Genomic DNA, 19,878 nt, shown 5'->3' on the forward strand with positions numbered 1-19,878 from the left:
GGGAAGACGACCAAACCCAACAGTTATAATTTTTCAGGAGAACCTTGTATGTTCCTTCCCACTTGATTGAAGAAAACCTACAACATCCTGGTAGATGATTTTCTAATGTCTGCTTAAATAAATCATGGTGGAGAGTGCAGCATTTCAAAGTAGCCTCACTGCTCTTCCTCAAGTTGCAGTAAATTGTTATGGTGAAGTATTTGACATTTAGAGCCAGAAAAACCAAGATATGAATCTCATATTAGTAGTGTGACCTTAGACACAATTCTTTGCCTCTATAAGTCTCAGTTTCATAATCTGTAAAAGGAGATAATATTATCATTTCAAAGAATTGCTATCAGGATTAAGTGAAGAAAGTATATAAAGCACTAAACAGTGAACGAAAATAAGTGTATAATTGATATCGTTAACTGATAATCCTAGTGTGTGTTTGGTCATGTTCTTATATTATGTGACTACTCTGGGGCATTATCTCTGTTGACCACAGCTCCTTCTTGAAACTCTCTCTTGTCTTGTTTTCTACTATGTTGCTGTAGGGGAGGAAAATATTTTCCTCTACTTACCTTAGGTTGTCCGCTAGGACTCTGTGACAAAAGACAGAGTAATAAGAGAAAGGCATACAAATTTTTTTAAGCTTTACATGACATGGGGGCCCTCATAAGGAACTGGAGATCCAAAGAAATGCCAAACCTAAGTGCTTTATATATGCGGTTAAACAAAGAGAGGCAAATGTGGGAAAGTAACCAAAGTATATGGACAGACTGAAGGAAGATAAGAGTTATTTTGACAAAGTCTCTTGCCCTTGACTATTATCTCTGATAATAAGAATGTTTCTTTCCTCCTGATATAGGGAGGGCATCTTTCACGTGGGAGTTGTATCTCCTGCTTCTGGAATAAAAGGAGAGGTCAGAGTGGCCTTCTTGCACCTGTTTTTCAAGGGCCTTTAGCTCAAAAGTAATCTTTATAGGGGCGCCTGGGTGGCTCAGTCATTAAGCGTCTGCCTTTGGCTCAGGTCATGGTCCCAGCATCCTGGGATCAAGCCCCACATTGGGCTCCCTGCTCGGCGGGAAGCCTGCTTCTCCCTCTCCCACTCCCCCTGCTTGTGTTCCCTCTCTCACTGTGTCTCTGTCAAATAAATAAAATCTTTAAAAAATAAAAATAAAGTAATCCTTATACTAAAGTGACATATTTTGGGGTGTCCTATTCTGCCACCCTTCATTGCTCTCTCCTGGTTCCCCACCTATAATCATCAGTCCTCTCTCTCCTTTGTTAGTTTCTCTTTCTCCACCTCCACACAAATGTCGGAAAAATTGACCATGATAGAAAGAAAAGATTTACAATAGCCACCACTCCATCCCTGCTCCTGTAAGGAGTGAGGACTTTTACTTCCTAGGTCATTTCCTGTTTCTTCATATTATATGCAGAAGCAAAGTAAGGGGTAAAGAAAATAAATCTAAAAAATTCATATAGAATCACATTGATTTATAAGAAAAATAAATAAGAAAAAAGATGGGTCAAAGCCTTAAAGAGACAATTCATTAACTGACACATGTACTAAAGTCTTTGTAATTGTTCATTTTTTCAGTAGTCAAACTCTCTAGTAATCAAGAAAATGCAAATCAAGATATATATATAGTGTATTTATTAATATTATACATAATGTATGTATATACATACATATGTAGTGCATATATATTCGAATATAAGCCAAGGTAAAGTGAAAATATCATTTCCATGGGGCACCTGGGTGGCTCAGTTGGTTAACTGTCAGCCTTTGGCTCAGGTCATGATCCCAGGGTCCTGGGATCCAGCCCCGCGTTGGGCTCCCTGCTTGGTGCGGTAGGGAGCCTGCTTCTCCCTCTCCCACTCCCCCTGCTTGTGCTCTCTCTCTCTCTCTCTCTAATAAATAAATAAAATCTTTTAAAAAAAGAGAAAATATCACTTCCATACTCCACTAGTGGGAATATAATTCTGGAAGGGAACTGTAGTAAATGAATGAAGCACCTTAATATTAATAGTCTTACTCTGCCTATAATTTCATTTCTGAGAAATCTATCCAGAAAATGTACATATAACAATACGAATTAAGTCTTGCACAAATATATGCATTGCAGTATTACTTATTATGGCAAAACCTGAAAATAACTTAAGCATCCAACAATAAAGGATTAAGTATTCCTGGCATGATAGAACCATAGATAATCATTTATCTAATTAAGTATTATTATAAAGGAATCTGAAATAATAAAGATTATTCTCAAAATACCATTAATTTTTTTAAATGTTACCAAACCATATTTCCCAAATATATAAAAACTGCATATATTGGGGCGCCTGGGTGGCTCAGTCGTTAAGTGTCTGCCTTCAGCTCGGGTCATGATCCCAGGGTCCTGGGATCGAGCCCCGCATCGGGCTCCCTGCTCTGCAGGAAGCCTGCTTCTCCCTCTCCCACTCCCCCTGCTTGTGTTCCCTCTCTCGCTGTGTCTCTCTCTGTCAAATAAATAAAATCTTTAAAAAAAAAAAAAACTGTTAAAAAAAAAACTGCATATATTATATGTAAATTCATATTTTTAAAGAGCTATACACCACAAATGTTAGCAGTAGTAGGGATCAAAGGAAATTTAGGGTTATTTCTCTTTTTTTCTCTTCCTACATTTCATTACATTCCAGTTTTTACAAATGTGTGTATAATTTTGGTGGTTAGAAAAATAAAAGTGCTCATTTTGTGCAAAGAGAGCCAAGTGTCCTTTCCCCAGAGCCCCTTTGTCCTCACCCTGTGTGAACACCAGGTCCTGAACAGCCTTCCCTGTGCTACTCCCTCTGCCTTGTGAGAGCTAAAATGGTAAAATATTAATCAGGTGTTCTGCTTTTAGCACAATAAAATTCTGAGCAGCTCTCCAAAGAATTGAATTGTATTATCACTGGTACATGTTGCTGTTTGGCCTGTTCTATAATCTGAGCAATCTATGGACAGGCTGTGCGGTCCGCCAACTCTTCCCACAAGGACATCCTCTGTTTCTCTCCCCTTTCATCCTCATTCCCTTTCTCTACTGAGCTCCATTCTTAGATATTTGAATAGTCACCTGAACACCTGCTTCACTTACTTCCTTACTATGCCACTTCACTGTTCTCTTGTCAACTATTATCGATTCATTCACTTCTTCAGTTATTGGGCTTTAATACATTTTTTATTAGGGGATATCATATGCAAGACACAAAGATACAAAAAAAATTAAAACCCACACTTCTTGCCTTAGAGTATACAGGCTGGTGGGAAGTCAAACAAACAAGTAAACAATCACTATATTCTTACATGATTGCTTTAATGGAGGACTGTGGGAACTTCAGGTTGAACACAGAAGCCTTCCCTTAATGGGGAGTCAGGAGAAGATTTGCAATTGAAGTCACATCTCAAGTGACTTTAAAGAAAGGAGTGTGAAGGGGAGTTGATCTGTCTCCAAACAAAAGAAACAGCAGGTCTGAAAACAAGTATGGGGAGACTGAATCAGAAGTACAATGGAGGTGAGGGGGGTGGAGAGGTGAGGGGGATAGGGAGGTGGGACGGGAAAACCACTGGGAGGTAAAATACAGTGGCATTATCCTCTTCTAGACCTTAATCCCACCCCATCTCACCAGTGGTCTGGGGTAGCCAGAATACACCACTTGAAAGCTGGGCCATCCCAACACCAAAGAAACGAGGCCTGCAGTAGAGAGCAGGCTGCCTCAAGTTCACCACCCATAGACAGCCTTGGATATCCTGCTCCCACTTACCCACCCACCTGCTACATAATAATAATGCCCATATAATTATTTTCCAGACTCTGCTGCATCCTTCTCAATGTGTATTTGTAAGCTTTTCTCTTATTACTCGGTCTTTTATCAGAGAGTCCTGGCTGAGAACCTAAGGTAGGTAGAGGAAAATATTTTCCTCCCCTACAGCAATGTAGTGGAAAACAAGGCAAGAGAGAATTTCAAGAAGGAGCTGTGGTCAACAGAGAAAATATGCAAATGACCACTACCCCCAGTTTTATTCTACTCTAGTCCTGGAATATGCTTCTCTAAGTCCACTGACCCACAGTTTAGTAATTTACAAAGCTCTAGTTTTTAAATCCTGACTCCTTATCCCCAGCTGCAAAAGTTACATGTTATTTCTAAATTTAAATTTCTTCACCTGTAAAATAGAGATAATAATATCACCTACACTGGGGGGTTACTGCAAGACACTTTTTAAAAAATAGTAGCAATGAGTAGAACTTAAAAAGTTCTGAATAAAAGCTAACTATAACTGTTAATATTATAGTTATTATTATCACTACTCAACACCTTCTTCAGAAAAACTAACCCTCACAAACTGTAACATTGGAAATACTAGAAAATCATGCTCACTTGTTTTTGTTGTTAAGATTTTCATTCACTCAGCTTCTCAGCCATAACCCACCTAAACCCAGTATCTAAGTTTGCTCCATACACCTGAGAATTACTGAGTTAATCCTGATTCTGCTGCCTTCCTCACACCATATATGCTGTTCTCCATGTGTATGACTCAAGATTTAATCTAAAATTTTCTAGATTAGCATTTCTGCCAAATATATGTATCATCTATTTTCCAAATTTTGGAGTTATACCTGTATCTTCCTAGAAAACACATAAAATCTGGGTTTATCCATCATAGTTAAGCAATCAAACCAAATTAAACTAGACACTGTAAATGCTGGAGATGGTCTTGCTCTATATCAAATATCTGTTCATATCACAGAAATAAAAGAGTAAGTGAAATGGATGTAATATGGCCACTTGAATACTGCTGCTACATCTTGAATTTTCAATCAACAATGAAAACAATTCAACCTCTTATATATAGACATTATCTATAGAGGTGTTTTTCTTTTTTTTAAAGTGAGACTTGAGGGCGCCTGGGTGGCTCAGTTGGTTAAGCGACTGCCTTCGGCTCAGGTCATGATCCTGGAGTCCCGGGATCGAGTCCCACATCGGGCTCCCTGCTCAGCGGGGGGTCTGCTTCTCCCTCTGACCCTCTCCCCTCTCGTGCTCTCTGTCTCTCATTCTCTCTCTCAAATAAATAAATAAAATCTTTAAAAATAAATAAATAAATAAATAAATAAATAAATAAAGTGAGACTTGATTGATTGAGAGAGAGAGAGAGTGCTGGCGTGCAAGCAGGGGAGGTGGGGCAGAGGAAGAAGGAGAGAGAATCTTAAGCGGACTCCATGCCTAGCGTGGAACCTGACCTGGGGCTTGATCTCAGGACCCTGAGCTCATAACCAGAGCCGAAATCAGGAGTCAGACACTTAACCAACTGAGCCACCCAGGCCCCCCTAGGAGTGCTTTTTCAAGTGATTTAAATATTCCCATGGTCAGAACTCTTCTCTAAAATTTATTTTCCAGACGAGTAGATAGTAATGGAGACCCAGATGTGACAAAATTTGAAGATCTTTACACCACTATGTCTATTGCACCTTTCAGAATATACCATCACCATTGTGTTCAGCCACCAGCTATCAAAAAGCCACATCCAGTTTTCTGTACTGAACAGATTACAGACTTGGTTATTGAACCAAAAATATTTGAATATAAATAGGTATTTTAAATGTACATTTTTATTCCTCCAATGTTCAGTCACTGGCAAAAACAAAGAATAAATTAAATAGCTTTGAAATAATATAGTCTTCATCAATTATGTAACCAAACTCAGTATGAGCTGTCTAGTTGAATAACTTACTTAGAGGTGATATAAATTAAGCAACCTAGAAATAGATCCCTTTCCACTTAGCCACTGGCTCTATCTAATGTTGGTGAGGAAGGCACTAATAATATTTTTATTTACAATAGAAATGATGCAATGAATACTTAGCAGTCATGATTTTCATAACCTTTAAAACTTGGCTTCTAGAATACAGGACCCCTGGTCTTATAGGACTTGGGTACCTCTCTAGCATACCTGGGAGGATTCCTTAGGAAAGGCCACTGTGTGAATACATTTAAATGAATACATTAGTAAGGCTTTTATTAGTAAAAGTTAGACTTCTACTAATACATTAGTAAGGCTGTTCTATCCTGTTCAAAGAGGAGTGGGAGATGGGGTAGAAGGAATAACCCTTTTAGGAAGTAGCTTAGATGAAGCTGATCTATAGCCTAATGTGTCTCTCAGTTAATATTCAGATGTTACATCCAGCCATGCTTAACCTTTGCCTATATGCCAGACACCAGGTCCTGCTCTGCTCCTATGGTAATACCTACCTAATGGCCAATTACTGAGATGCCTCCTTTCTGACCATGGATACCGAAGCTCTCCATCCTGCTCAGGAAACTTTCCGTTTTGCTTTGGGCTACTCTCCAGGGCAGGGCGAGGCTCCCTTCTGAGATTTTAAGGTCTTTATAATTCTGTTACAGTTCAGAATACTCTCACAGTCCACCCTGTTCAGAACAACAGCAGCCAGAATTTCAGGCAAAAATGTTTCCAAATAAAATACCCAGACTTTAGGAAGCAGTCCTTGAAAATTTGATGTGTATCAATGACAGCAAATGCTACAATCTGTTCAGCTCTTGGTGGAAAAAGAAAGGTATGGCTTGATAAATAGCCAGCACTTATATTTACATCCATTGTACCTTTCTAAATAATACTGAACTGTTGATGCCTAGGATAGGATTTATGCCAGAAATTCAATTTAGTGGCTGAAATGAGGGAAGTATTTACAGTGGTTCACTAAAAGCCTCTTTCTTCAACCTTCCCCTCTTGTCAGGTTTGTAGAAGGTACTAAAGATGGATGGGGCCAGGTATAAACCTGACTCGTTCACTGATGGCCAAATGAAGGCTAATCCATGTACATTTAACTGGGATGGAGCTATTGAACAATATTTATTTGTTCATGCATTCATTGCTTGCCTACCTAATTAATATTTACTAAGTGCCTGTTTATTATATGAGTCACTTCAAACAAATATTTAGAAGAAAAAGTAAAAAAAAAAAAATTCTTGAATTTTGTTTGGACCATAAAACCTAATTTAATTCCCTGCCAAAACATTTTACTTACTGTTTCATCAACACAGCCAAAAAGTTGAAACATCCGTGATCAAATAAATCACCTATGAAACTGGATTTTAGACTACAATTGCATGAAATAACCTCATTAAGCCTCTAATGGATTTTTATGCATTATTCCATGAGAAGAACAAACAGGCACATTGAAGTCTACCCCACTAACATATTTGAATATGTTCATGTTTGTGTGACTTTGTCAAAAGGCAAAATGGGTCTCAGTATGAAGATAAAGAGAGTGTGGAGGACTCCATTTCTAGTAGTATGGTGGTTAATGACTCTGTCTCTAAAAACAACTAAAAAGACAGGATAAATTATTAAAGGTTCTTTTAAGATGTTTGAAATGGATAACAGAAATGATAAGAAATATACAGAAGCCAAAAATTAAGTGGAAGCAAGAATTCAGAGAGATGAGCAAATTGCAAAAGCCAGATTTTGCCCTGATGCAGGTCAAAACTATAAATTTGAGCTTCATTTGCATGGCTTCCAGGGGCCCTGGGGACAAAAGATAAAGTCAAGGCCCTTCCAAGTCAGGGAATCTCATAGAAGACTCCATCTATGAAGCTGGCTGTACAAAGGCTACATTCTCAGAGAAAGGATAGACTTGGCATAGACCCACATCTTCCTCATCCCAAAGACAGCAAGAAAGCATTTCAGTGCTGAGTGGCAGGAGAAAAATTCTTCTCTAAAAGTTCTTAACTGTAAGTCAGCCTTCATGAGTTCTATAGCCCAAATTCACATTACCTGAATGGTCTGAAAAACTTCAGCAGAAAATTTAATGTAAAGTGCCTGGAAGTTGGCAGTTGGAAGTTAGAATACTGGCTGTTCCCAAAAGTGCCTGGAAAAATGCAAAGAAGTGACTCAGATAAAATACCAAGAAAATTGAGTTCCTAGTCAACAATTACAAAACATACAAAGAAACAGTAAATACATAAACTTTTAACTAGTGACTTAAATAAATTAAAAAAAAAAAAACATTTTTTAAAGGTTTTAAAAATTTAACATATTGATTTACATAACTCCTAATTAAGAGTTCCATAAACCTCCCGACAACTGGCAGTATAAATAGCCTAGGCTTGCTGAGCCTATAACCAGGAGTCAAAGACTAAACCAAAGGCCTAGAGTTAGGGGAGGAGGACAGGGATGAAGCCTATGGGGAAAAGAGCTTAGAAGGAGTGCTTGCAGGGGCACCTGGATGGCTAAATTTGCTAAGGGTCCAACTCTTGACTTCAGCTCAGGTCATGATCTCAGGGTTGTGAGATGGAGCCTGCATTAGGCTCTGTGCTGGGTGTGGAGCCTCCTTAGGATTCTGTTTCTTCCTCTCTCTCTCCCTCTCAAATAAAAAAAAAAAAAAAAGTAGTGCCTGCAGGAAAACAAAGCAGGGATGTTTATGGAACAAGTCTTTTGGGAATAGATGAAAACAGTCTAAGCCAGAGACAAATGGAAGCAAGAAGAGTACATAATACAATTCTTTTTCAAGAAGGACTTGGCAGGTGGCTAGTGTAATATGGCCCTTGGCTCCTTCTCCAGATTCATCACCTACCACTGCTCCTCTCTAGCTCCCTAACTCAAGTCATTTTCAACCACTAGCAATTGCCTAAATAGGTTATGTGGATTCTTTCCTCGGGGCCTTTGCATATACCCACCCCCATATCAGGACGCCCTTCTCTGTCTTCACGCAGCCTTCATGACTCAGCCTCAGTTTCTCTCTGAGAAGCCTTGAGAGGCCTCCTCTGTGCCTTGTGATCCACCTCCATGGGAAGGCCTGGACCTCTTGAGGGGACTCCCTTGTCTTCCTATTTGTCACCTGTCTATAATACAAGCTGCCTCAGTAAAGGGACCTTACCTAATTAACTTTAATATCTCCAGTGCCCAGCATGATGTCTGATCCATAATACATACTTCTAAAACATGAATTGATAAAATTAATTGAACTGAATGAAGAAAGATTAAAGATGACCAGTAACAAAACAGCCCTATAGATTCTGTACTTTCATCAACTCCAGCTAAAAAACTAAAACAGAGGTGCCTGGGTGGCTCAGTCTGTAAGCGTCTGCCTTCTGCTCAAGTCATGATCTTAGGGACCTGGGCTCAAGCCCCGAATTGGGCTCTCTGCTTAGCAGCGAGTCTGCTTCTCCCTCTCCCCCTGTGATCTCTCTCACTTTTGCTCTCTCTCAAATAAATAAATAAAATCTTTAAAAAAAATAAAAATAAATAAAAGACTAAAACAAAACATCATCACACTAAAAGATCCAATGAGTATACTGAGCATTTACTATGGCCATGGGACTAGAAATTTCTCTACCTTCTAATCCAATGTACTACCATCCCCAAGTATAAAGCAGATCCTCCTCCAATTCCCCCATTATAGTCCACTCCACAAAGAGTCTTCTCCCTGCCAGAACAAGGCATTCTCTGAGAGCCAAATTCATCTTACAAATGCAGCACGTGCTCAGCTGTCAAGATGCTTTTGCTCTCTGTCGGCCCCACTACTTATCTCCTCTATATTACAAACAACTATAAAATAATGACCAAATCTCTCTTTATAAGTGTCTTTTCATTGTAAAGCACTGCATGTAGCTGAGTTTTTATTGAGTAGTTTTAGTTATTATGACTTGACATAAGAAAGTGATGATTCCTTCAGGTCCTTTAAATTTTTCCTAAGTAAAAAAGCAAATTTTATTTTAGACTGAATAGTGCTTAGTATGGATTTTTTTACATCTTACCGGGGAACCAAGGAGCTTATTTCAAATATTTAAAGTGCTAACATGTAGTAGAGGAATTAAAGTTAGTTAGAGTGAATATGGAGAAAGGAAATTAAAATAACTCTTAAACAAAGGAAAAGATGCTCAAACTATTTCATAATGAGAAATGCAAATTAAATAACAAGTATCATCCATCAGAATGACAAGGTCCAAAGTGTTGAACAGTATGCATGTGTGGGACAGCAGACACGGTTGAACATGGTGATGGAAGCATTCATTGCTACAACCTCTCCAGAGAGCAATTTGCTATATGCATCAAACTTTGCAGCCTACTAGAACTCTATCCTGCGGATAGACTCACATTTGAATAAAAACATATAGATTCAGGGATGTTCACTGCCACATTTTTAATAACCAAACATATAAGACAACTCAAATAGGCATCAATAGGAGACTAGTTAAATAAATTCAGGGACTTCAATACAATGGAATAATGTTCAGCTTCTGAAAAGAATGAGGCAGCCCAACATGACTGTTAAGACTGGTAAATGTAAATAAATAAATAAATAAATAAATTTGTGTGAATATGTTCTCACTGTGTTAAAAAAGAGAGAATATATATTCTATGCACATAACAGCATAGAAATTATCAGTAATTGCAAATATATATACGTGTGTGTATATCCATATGTACACACACACATACACATATATATAGTGATTTTTCTCTGGATGGTAAGATTGCAAATGGTTTTGTTTTCTTTTTTTTATTATTTTCTTAATAAACCTTTTCCTACATTTTCTAAAATAACCACACAGAATATTCAAAGTAAAAGAAAAAAGACTTTCAAAACATGCATGTACATATGAAAAACTATTAATGGTAAATATTATGTTCAATAGTGATTGAAGAGGGTAGGAAGAAAGTCTCTGATTTTTTAAAGGTTATCAAACCTGAGCATTTTCTTCATGTAGTCATGAAAAATGAACATTATATTGACTTTCACATATGTCACATAACAGTGATAAGGACAGAGTAATGGAAGAAGAGATATAATCAATCTTCAGGTGCAACAGTTTGCTTTTCTGTTAAGTGTCTTTTCCAAAAGCAATTACTAAGGAAGAAGTGAAACCTGAACCAAAAGGAAAACAAACAAGTCAACATATGCTTTCAAACACCTTTGTAAGTTAAAGTTAGACTGGGCCAGTAATTGTCTCTAACATGGGAAACAGAATGCATTGTGGGAACAATGTATTTTGTAGTTTGGGGAAGATCCACACTAAAAGCAAAAAATCCTTACTCACTAATTTCAAGCTGCCAGTAATGGGAAGGACCTATTGACCAAACTATAAAATGAAAAGGCAGACTAGGGGCTCCTGGGTGGCTCAGTCGTTAAGTGTCTGCCTTCAGCTCAGGTCATGATCCCGGGGTCCTGGGATCAAGCCCCGCATCGGGCTCCCTGCTCCACAGGAAGCCTGCCTCACCCCCTCCCTCTCCCACTCCCCCTGCTTGTGTTCCCTCTCTCACGGTCTCTCTCTGTCAAATAAATAAATAAAATCTTCAAAAAAAAAAAAGAAAAGAGACTACTCTGCAGATCTATAAAGCTACTGAAATATATACAGAATTACAGAAACAATTTGGCATCATCCAATGGTAAGTACTACGGTCTGAATGTCTGTGTTCCCCCAAAATGCATATGTTGAAATTCTAACCTCCAAAGGTGACAGCATTAGGAGGTGGAGGCCTTTGGGACATGATGATTAGGTCATGAGGGTGGAGCCCTCCTGAACAGGATTAGTATTTATAAACAAAAAAAAAATCTCACATAGCTCCCTAGCCCCTTTCACTAGATGAGGACAGAAGTTTATAGAAATGGAAGAGAGCCCTCACCAGATCATGCACCCTGATCTTGGAATTCCAGCCTCCAGAACTCTGAGCAATACATTTCTGCTATTTAAATGCCACCCAGTTTGTGGTCTTCTGTTATGGCTGCCCAAACCGACTAAGACAGTCAGTCTTTCTCTTCTGGATTCCATCTGCCATTTTAAGGCTTACTTGTGAGGGTGGGTTCAGGAAGGAAGGTATGGCATGGAAGAAATTTTTTTTTAAATGGCTGGATTTCTTTATTTTACCGATGCCTGGGGAGAAGGGGGAGAGCATCAGAAGAAACGGGGTATGAGATGCATGAGATCTGGCACAGTGAAGGTGGGGTGTTAGAAAAACCAAAGGAAATCATAGGGCATTGAGGAGAGGGGTTGCCCCAAATCGTGTCTGGGACTCTGAGAGATGACTGCTTCCCAGGATCATCCCAGCTCACACGTGTGCTTACAGACACTGGCAAGTGTGGGGAGTGCTCAGTTCTTATTATGCAGGTAGAAGGCCAGAGCCCAGCTTTATCTGGGGAGAAGAGGATTCCAATGTCATACCCCCGATCTACTGAATCAAAATTTCCAAGGTGAGGTCTAACAACCTGTGTTGTTTCTTTTTCTAAGCTCCCTAGCTGGTTCTGAATTATCAAGACCATTGCCCACTGTTTAAGAATGACTTTTACATCGTATCTTACTCTGGATGACACCTATATTACACATCTCTTTCTTTTCTGGTCCTAACACTGTAATTTTTCAGAGAGCCCAAAGCATGGAAAATCGTCTGAAATCTTCACCAGCCAACATTATATAAACCAGTGGCTAAGCAATTAAATCATTATTATCGAAATATAAATTCCAGTAATATATCACTTGATTAAGCCTACAAAAGACAAGAATGTGTGATAAATCAGTATTTGTAAGTCCTCTGTCAACTACAATTTTTGAGCACGATGGGAAAATCAGTACATAATTTGATTTTGAGTCACCAAGGAAATAGAATAACAAAATCTCATAAATGGAAAGGACCTTAAAAGTCATTGAGTCCAACATCTCCTCTAATGCCTGAATCCCTACTAAAGCATCTCGGACAGGTGATTTTACAGCCTGGCATCTCCAGAAAACAAGAATGTATTAGGTAATGCAGAAAGAATGAAATATAAACCTGTGAATGAAAAGCAAAATTATAAACACTTATGTGAAAGCAATCTCAGCCTCCCAGAAAATTACAAGGATGGGTATTTGCTCTTGTTTTCTTGACGTTAATTTGACGCAGAAATTTGAACTTGGCCTAAACAAAAGAACTGCATCAAAGCACTAGACTGTCCAAACAGGACGGCGTTTCCTTGAAGATATTGCCCTTGTCGGGAGGAAGAAATAGCATAATCACTACAAAATTCACAGATTGCAAACAGTTCTAATGCTGGCAGCACAGAGCTAAGAGGCCACATTCTTATTCCACTACACAACCCTTTGAAAAAGGGCGGGGGGGGGCTGCTGAAGAAGGGTCTACACTGGCCATGACAACAATTTAGTAGATTACACTAAGCCTGAGTCTTTCGCAGTAGGCAAGGCGGTCGCAGCCCTCCTGGATAGGACAGGTTAGGCCGGCCCAAAGCAGGTGAATATGTACTTCCTTGCTGTCACCCCAACACAGAGGGAGACATACTCTCAGGAGCTCCAAATAGCGAGAGAGGCCGAGAAGGAAGCCAAGTTCACTCAGAGTGGAGGCTGTCAGCTTGGAACTGTGCCACTTACACCATTCCTATGCAAAGGGAAAGAACACAAATAAAAAAATAAGCCCCAAAGCCAGGTTTTCATACGTAAGGTCTTAATTGCTTAAAGTTGACCATGTCCACATGGCCTTTCCCCTTTCCTAACTGCAAGGCTGGCGTTGGGCAAATTACTTAACCTCTCTCTGTCTCATGCTCCTCCTATAGGAAACCATAATCTTCCTAACACATGATCACAGTGTTTCTTCCCCATGGCTAAAAAAAAAATTTTTTTTAAGATTTTATTTATTTGAGAGAGAGAGCACGAGTGAGAGCACAGGCTGGGTGAGGGGCAGGGGGAGAAGCAGGCTCTCTGCTGAGAGAGCCCAATGCAGCTTGATCCTAGGACTCTGGGATCATGACCTGAGCCGAAGGTGGATGCTTAACCCACTGAGCCACCCAGGTGCCCCACACCCCACCCCACTCCCTGTTAAAATTTTTAAGGTTCCACACTAACAACAGAACAGAGTTTGAAATCGGTTTCCCCTTCAAGCCTTCCCCAATTTATTCTCCCACAGCCCTACTCATCAGCCTTTGGCAGTGTCTTGAGGTTCCCCACCTCCATACCTTTGCTTAGGTCTCTTCGCCCACCTGAAATCCACTCCCCTCTCCAAGCACACTTATTTCTGCCTACTGAAGTCCTGTGGATTCTTGGAATCTAGCAGAAGTTTCACATTTCTGAGCTTTTTGTTCACGGCATTCACCTGGCCCTTATTAGGAAAGGCCTGGTACTGTTGCAGGTCTTCACACGGGAGTTGATCTTCCCAGTGAAGTGTTTACTACTTGAGTTAAGGCATCTGCCTTTGGGACTAGGGTTGTCAAATAAAATATAGGATGCCTAGCTAAATTTGAATTTCAGATAAACAACAAATAACTTTTTTAGTATAAATACGTCTCATGCAATATTTCAAGCTCATCAGGGTGGAGGATGGGATGTCAGCGGCAGCTGCACCACTTAACACCCACGCAGTCTCAATGCAGTTGAGAAAAAGTTTCCATGCAGTATTTAGAACATACACTAAAATAGTACTGTTTATCTGAAATTCAAATTAACTAGGTATCCTATATTTTTATTTACTAAATCTGGCAGCCTCATTTGGGACACTTATATCACTTTGAATGCCCAACACAATACTCCAGGAGAGTGAGTTTAACAGGATATGCTAATTAGTTGAGCTACTATAATCTAAACAAACCTAAAGATGGTTATTATAGAACACATCTCCAGCATGTGGCCCTTGGTTCCTCCCTGTTCCAAAGGACCAACATTTGATCCACATGACCTCTCCTCTGGATTAGCGGGATAACCAGGAATCCAACCCCGCTGGTTTAGTTCCAAACAGTCGTTTGGGGAGCATGGAAGGTAGAGGACTGGTCCAATGCTGAAACCCAGGGAAACAAGTTCCAGGCCCCAGGCAAGCAGGCTCCACACGCGGCCACCCAAGGGTCAGGTGTAGATCAGAGGAGAAAGGTCTGTTGCAGGAGGGTATGTGTGACTGAGAGAATCTCACAGAGCAGCTACAGCCAAACTAGTAACAGGGAGAGTGTCCAAGACACTGAGTCCATTTGGACAAAATTCCTCCCTCGAGTTCACTAAAGTCAATCTTCTATACACTTACCATGACTTTTCTCTGCGCCTTTCATCACACTGCTGTATGCTAGCTTTCTCCTGAGAAAGTGAAATAGCCGTGTTTTTCCAAATTCATGCCCCACCAGAGACAGGGTAGGAAAAGAGAGACATGATCCTTAAAGAATAATACCATGTCCCAAGGTGGTACTCTGCTAAACAGGCCGAAAGTTTCCTGCAGCAGACACAGGGAGCCAAGCGTAGTCAGAAGGCCTGTGTTGAGTTGTAGGGAGTGGTAAGAGGTCCCGAGGGGAGGTCACAAAAGGAGGAGGCCACCACACAGGTGCTTTTTAGGGCTGCCTTTTTGGCATCGCCTTTCCCCGTGAGATTCCTGAAATCCTTCCAGAGCATATCATGGTTGCTTCATCCTCAGTGGCACCCTACCTTTGTCACCGGATACTTTCTCTCAGCTTTCACCACGTACACCAAAACCCTTGGCAAAGAGCCAATAGGCCACAGAGCAATGCGGCTGCCTGACTGACTGACCCTCTATAGTTGGTTGGTGCCCTGTGTTCAAATTCCAGCTCAGTCACTTCTTCACCATGTGCCAGTAATAAGGTTACTTAACCTCTCTGCACCTCAGCTTCAAAATATACAAAAAGGAGGTTATAAAACCTCCTGACGAACCATGAGAGACTATGGACTCTGAGAAACAAACTGAGGGTTCTGGAGGGGAGGGGATGGGGGGATGGGTTAGCCTGGTGATGGGTATTAAAGAAGGCACGTACTGAATGGAGCACTGGGTGTTACACGCAAACAATGAATCATGGAACACTACATCAAAAACTAATGATGTAATGTATGGTGATTAACATAACATAATTAAAAAAAAAAAAAAATCCTGACATGGGAGTGCTGCCCATTGAGTAAAATAATATTAAGATGATTAAAACATAATAATAAGAATTCAATACACATTGGTATCTCCCACATTCTACAACAATTTGTGGAGATAGGGGGAATCCATCTTTAACTTTGAAAGACTCTAAGTATGGACAATTAATAAATGATGATAGTCTTATAAAGAGTTTCTTACAGAAAAGTAGAAGTGAAGGAAGAGTTAGAAAATCTAAGGAACATGTATAAATGAGCAGATTCAGATGACACGCAAGGTAGAGTATTAATAGAACTGATAGACGCACCTCCGGGGTCCTTTCTCATTTTGGCTCAAAGACTTGTGTGAAAGCTAAATGACTAGTAGGGTGCTAAGGAAGTGGTGTTAAATTTTATATCTTTTTTTTTTTTTAAAGATTTTATTTATTTATTTGACAGAGAGAATGAGAGAGAGAGCACATGAGAGGGGGGAGGGTCAGAGGGAGAAGCAGACTCCCCGCCAAGCAGGGAGCCCGATGCGGGACTCGATCCCGGGACTCCAGGATCATGACCTGAGCCGAAGGCAGTCGCTTAACCAACTGAGCCACCCAGGCGCCCTAAATTTTATATCTTAATAAAGATCTGGGAGAAAGAGTGATCAGCAAGTTAATGAGATTTTCCTGGTATTACTAATCTGAGGGATGTTGCAAATATCAGTAAGCAAAGATAAAATAATACAAAAACATAAAATAAAGCTTGGAAATACAGGTAAGATGTAGCCCTATAAAACTGAATGTGAAAAACGCTAACTCATTCAACGGAGAAGCTTGCTATGCCCAAGGGGGTGGAGGAAATAGGGAACTAATAATGAAAAAAGACACTGAGGGGCAAACAAGAATAGCAAATTAGAAAGAAATTTATATTATGAGCTCGGCCAGAGAGAAGAATAAACATCACTGTTTGAGTACATGTACAAAATCCTATTTTTCTACTGAGGAAAAAAAAAAATAACAGCATGAATCTATTGAGATTGCTCTGAGGATGACGTACCAAGTTTGGGGACCCAGAAGGTCACAGAATTATGTCTAAAGTGAAGGAAATGAGTGACAAGGAATAAAAACACTATAATAAGGGAAATGATAGTTCCCAGGAAGATAAACAAGGGCAGCTGAGTGGTTCATAAAAAATGAGAAGCACATGAAATTAGTCCATAAATATGTAAGAACGATGTGTAATGGGGGGTGGCATTTTGTCTGAAGAGAAATTAAGAAAGAGGAGGAATTTTCGAAAGAGAAATGAAGTGTAATAACCTGGTAAACCCACAAAGAGTGAAGCCATGAATCTAAAGCTGCCCAGGAAACAAGGGCAAGGCCATGTCTCCAGGCTTTTAAACCAGCTGGGCTCAGATGCTAGAGAGCATCCTTCCTCCTGAGATATGGTCTTGCTGGTGCAATGGACCAAACGACCTATCAAGCCCTTCCTGAGGAAAGGTTTATGATAGGAAGAAACATATGTCCTGCTCTCAGAGGGAACATCTCTCAAATAAGAATAAAGCAAAAATCCTGGCTCCCTACAGTTATTACGTGTCCCAAGACCCGGTTTCAGCAGCGACCCAAATCCCAAGGCAAATTCAACTTAATTTGTGACACTTCCATTAGCAAAGGGGACATGTGGCTTCAACACACTTTTTCTACTTAGAAAGTTTCTGACAAAGGTCAAACGATGTAGCAGAGTCAGTGATGTGTTCCAGGTCTCCAGAATAAGGAAGAGTTACAGTACTAAAAAAAATGAATTAAGTGCTAACTATTATAATGTCAAAAGTGACAGAATTATAAAAGTTATATCTGGGAGTCTTGGGGTATAGGGAGAAAAGGGCAAGGACGGCATTAAATTTGAGAAGGGAGAAGGAGACAGTTTCTTTCCGTGGTTAGGCAGGGCTTTCCATGGTTACTCAGGGCCGACTACAATAGACAGAGCTCAATAAGCAGCAAGCAAAGTAGAAAGGCAAAGGGGGAGGAAGAAAGGAAACAGGGATGAAAGGAGGGAAGAAAAAAAGACCCATACCAGGATTCTCTCTATGCCACCAACTGGGAGCTCCCAAAGTGAGTGCAGTGAGTGGGACCCTGGGGCCCCCTGGAGTTGTGACCCAGAAGATCCAAAGATGCTTAGATTGTCTATAGCAGAATAGCATATTGTAAGGAGCCCACAGCTATTTCCACTGGGGGAAATGGCCTCAAGAATTTTACAGTAAAATCATGCACTTTGTTAAATAACTATTCACATTTTGAGAAACCACTCTTGACTTGCTATTGAGCCCTGGTAGAAACTGAATACCTTATAATGGAAAACGAGGAGACATGCAAACTAAGTGTTCTTTGATTTTTAACAACCCATAAATGTAAGTATGACCAGCGGCACCTAATTGTCAAGTGGACATGGTATTAATGAGATCAGGCTTGAGCACATCCTGAAGGCATAAACAGGTGGCTCAGCCTGCCACTGAGGCTGCTCCTAAAGTCTCATTCCTAAAGGCTATGTAACCACCTTTTTGTCAACCTTACTTTGAAAGTTCAGAAAGACATTCTCTATGACCACTTGACCAAGAGGGCATTTCAGCCTGACCTAGAGATACTTCTAGCCAAACTGCTGGCACCAGAAGTGGACTATAGCACGGAGTAGGTCTTTGAGCAGTTCTTCCTGTGGGTTACTTTGCCTAGAAGCAGATAAGACCTAAGGTCAGAATTTGTATCAGGCCATGGACAGTTTAGTGGTTGATCCAGACTGTCAGGAACTTGGAAGGATGAAGTTCCTTGGGAAATTCAGAAAAAGGGGATTCAGGAAAGAGCTATCTATGTATAGAGACCTGTCAGAATGGACCCACAGTGCAAGGATATTTTTGTCCCATATGAATCATGACCAAAGAACCTCCACTGGGAAGGAGGCTTTCTATAAAGAGTTATGTGTTAGCCTCCTTCCCTGACCAACCCATGCTTACTAACTGAGTTCATGAATGAGGTGGCCATGGAGGCAGAAATGGAAGTTACACATGGGTTCAACAATATAGGCTCCTTCTAGCCTCTAGAATAGGGAGAAGACAGCAAAGGGAAATGGGGTGTGAGATGAGTTTGGGGAGTTAGAGATCAGATGATAGCAGGCCTTTCTGCACATATTAAGGATATTGGTCTTCATCTAAAAGAAGTGGGAGGCCATTTAAAGTGGGTAGTATTTAAAGTGATGGGAGAGAAGAGGATACATAACATGCTTGGGGAACAAAAATGTTTTGGAGTGAAGCTAAAGTAAATACATGGAGGACAGTTAGGAGTTCCAGGAGCCCAGACAAGAACTGATGAAGCCTGGACTCAGGTGCTGCATTAAACAGATGAATGAGAGGATGGACTAGAGCAATATTTGTAAGTTAACATCATCAGCGTTTGTGACTGATCTGGTGCGGAAACTGGAGAAGACAGATGGATGCAGGAGCCCGTCACCGAGACATGAAAACAACGGAAAGGGACCCAAAAGGAAGGAAACTGTCTTTTGAATAGAAATCATGGTTATTTCTTCTAATATACCTTCCCTCCCTCCCACCAATCAACCAACTCAAAAGATTAAATCAACTTTATTTTCAGTGATCAAAACAGTCTGTCTCTGCCTTCAAAAGTATCTGTCCATTGCTCACTGACGCCTAATCTTTTTTAAAAAATAAAAAGTAAGCCTCAGTCACCACATTCCACAATTAGAAATAAATGGCATTATACTACTTTCCTAGGGCTGCCACGACAAATTATCAGAAATCAAGAGGCTTAAAACAAGAAAAATTTATTCCCTCTCACTTCTGTAGACATCCAAAGTCAGTGTCATTAGGGCCATGCCCCCTCTGAAAGCTCTTGGGAAGAATCCCTCCTTTGAGCCTTCCAAGTTCTTTTTTTTTTTTTTTAAAGATTTTATTTATTTATTTGAGAGAGAGAGAGAGCACAAGAGGGGGGAGTGGGAGAGGGAGAAGCAGACTCCCTGCTGAGCAGGGAGCCCAATGCGGGACTC

General features: G+C 40.2%; 1 long non-coding RNA gene across 1 annotated transcript in view; it reads right to left on the bottom strand.

The window, feature by feature from the left end:
• LOC115939333 (uncharacterized) overlaps nt 1–19,878 on the bottom strand; it is a 558,748-nt gene that overhangs the window by 522,639 nt on the left and 16,231 nt on the right. The gene's annotated exons all lie outside the window — the stretch shown is intronic.

The sequence above is a fragment of the Leptonychotes weddellii genome, chromosome 10 (genome assembly GCF_054177405.1).
Source record: "Leptonychotes weddellii isolate Sample4059 chromosome 10, ASM5417740v2, whole genome shotgun sequence".
Classification (NCBI taxonomy): Eukaryota; Metazoa; Chordata; class Mammalia; order Carnivora; family Phocidae; genus Leptonychotes; species Leptonychotes weddellii.